Below are 2,096 nucleotides of genomic sequence, written 5' to 3' on the forward strand. Positions count from 1 at the left end.
GGCCTCCCCTTGCCACCCGGCAGCAGGCCTATGACAGCAGGTCATTATCTCCTGAGGGGTCTCAGACTGCGAGAGGGCACAGGCCAGGCTGAGGCACCCCCTCCCCCCACCCGAGTGCACAAATTTTTGTGCACCGGGCCTCTAGTCCTATATAATAAAAGCCTAATATGCTAAGTGCCCAAACATTCGTTCAACCATTTGATCAGTTGCTATGATGAGCACTGACCAGCAGGGGGCTGAAACTCCAATCAGTAGGTTAGCTTGCTGCTGGGGTCCGGATGATCGGGACTGGGCGAGATGGGCCAGACATGCCCTGGAGCCTTCACATGGTCTGTCCCTGGCCCTGATTGTGCACTGGTGGGGTCCCTCAGCCTGGCCTGTGCCCTCTTGCAATCTGGGACCCCTTGGGGAATATCGGAGAGCTGGTTCCGGCCTGATCCCCACAGTCAGCCCGAGGGACCCCACCGATGCATGAATCTGTGCACCAGGCCTCTAGTCTGGTATAAATTCCCAGGGACAGGATCAATGTGCTGGCTGCCTACTGTTGCCACAGACCAAAGTTTCTGTCCACCCCACCGAATTGTAGAATTCTATCACTGGAATAAGCATCAGTTGTTCTTAAGTTTTCTATGGTTTGCTACGGCTAGTCATGATGGAAAACTAGAGGGTAAACGTTACTAAAAAAAGATTAAGTTTTAAGAAGTCTCACATTCATCATTCTCCTGATATTCAATGACATATAAATTAAACCGGGCTCTGGACTTTCTCAAGCTTTCCTAATTGCTTTCTCACCAGGACCCTCAGATTCTATTTATTCCCAGTTACTCCAATCTTTTTTTGAGTTTTCTATTTTCCAGGGAGGCATGGGTCTGGGTGTTATAGAGTCAGACCTCTGAGGTGGCCTTCAGCCTACCATTTTCATCACAAAAAAAATAGGAACGCCAGTGTGCTTTTTCTGCTGCTGTCCCCTGACTCTGCTACTTTACTAGATGATTTGGGGGAAGAGTTACATAATCTCTTAAAGCCCCATGCTCTTCTTTAAAAAGAGAACAGTGGTTCTCTTACTTACAGAATTATTATGAGAACCTGTGAGACACTATGCACAACACCTGGCACATGGCAAGCTTCCAAACAAACTATGACAATTACTATGGTCCCCATCACCCTTCCGGTTACCACGGTACACCCAGCCCCCACTGGTAAAGATGCAAGGTGAGAGATAGGAAACCAGAGCTGAGGGGCGAGCCACGTTTCCCTGACCACACCTCTTACTGCTTACCTAGCCACACATTAAAGGTAGAATAAGAAAGCAAGAAATAGAGAAAGTAAGCTAGGTTTTATATGATTCTAAGGTGGAATCAGGAAGTTAGGAAAATCTTAGAAACAGGAAAATGAGAAGGATGTTTTGTTGGCTTTTTATTAAAAATGAAAATAGCATTTATCATAATGTACAAAATAATATACAACCTATCTAAATATTCTTGTTTTGAATCCAAGAGAAAGTCATTATAAGTATCAAGATAATATTTGTAACCAAAAAATGTCTTTCCAATCCTATTTTTTCACATTCCTAATTATATCTCCTATTTAAAACATAGCATTTAGTTAACCCTTAGTTCATACTGGCAAGCCATGGGACTGAAATGTTCCATATAACTGGATGTTTTACTCATTCTATTAAAAAAAACATACAATGCAATGTAGCTTCATACCTTACATACATAGCTCCTCTAACAGTCATATGCAGCACACATCTCTCCAGGCAAGATCCTTTTGTGCATTACTCTCTTTCTCATTAGCCCTGAAATAATATCAGCCAGATCTATTTTCCCTTGTTTTCCAGCTTGAGTAGCAGAGGTAATAAACTAATAAACGAATCTAGCACACAATTTTCCCTCTTATTGAATCAAGCTTCCTTCAATTAGCTGTTTATAAAGTTGCTCACTGCTAATCTCTCACATGTTTTTATCCCCTAACAATAGGCATGCTGTTCCCCAACTTGGAAAATTAACATTAACATCCACATTGACTGGGCAGTTGTCGATGGCAGTCATTTTCTGGTCGGCCAACTTAAGGCCATGCACAGGGCTGCCTTT

At 43.3% G+C, this 2,096-nt stretch overlaps 1 protein-coding gene across 1 annotated transcript in view; it reads right to left on the bottom strand.

Annotated features, from left to right (window-relative positions):
- ART3 (ADP-ribosyltransferase 3) overlaps positions 1–1,889 on the bottom strand; it is a 59,130-nt gene extending 57,241 nt beyond the window's left edge. Inside the window, exon 1 of the mRNA XM_015570284.1 lies at positions 1,713–1,889. The gene's annotated coding sequence lies outside the window, so the exon portion shown is untranslated. The remainder of the gene's footprint in view (positions 1–1,712) is intronic.
- Positions 1,890–2,096: the final 207 nt, after the last annotated feature.

Source organism: Myotis davidii, unplaced genomic scaffold (genome assembly GCF_000327345.1).
Source record: "Myotis davidii unplaced genomic scaffold, ASM32734v1 scaffold892, whole genome shotgun sequence".
NCBI classification, from domain to species: Eukaryota; Metazoa; Chordata; class Mammalia; order Chiroptera; family Vespertilionidae; genus Myotis; species Myotis davidii.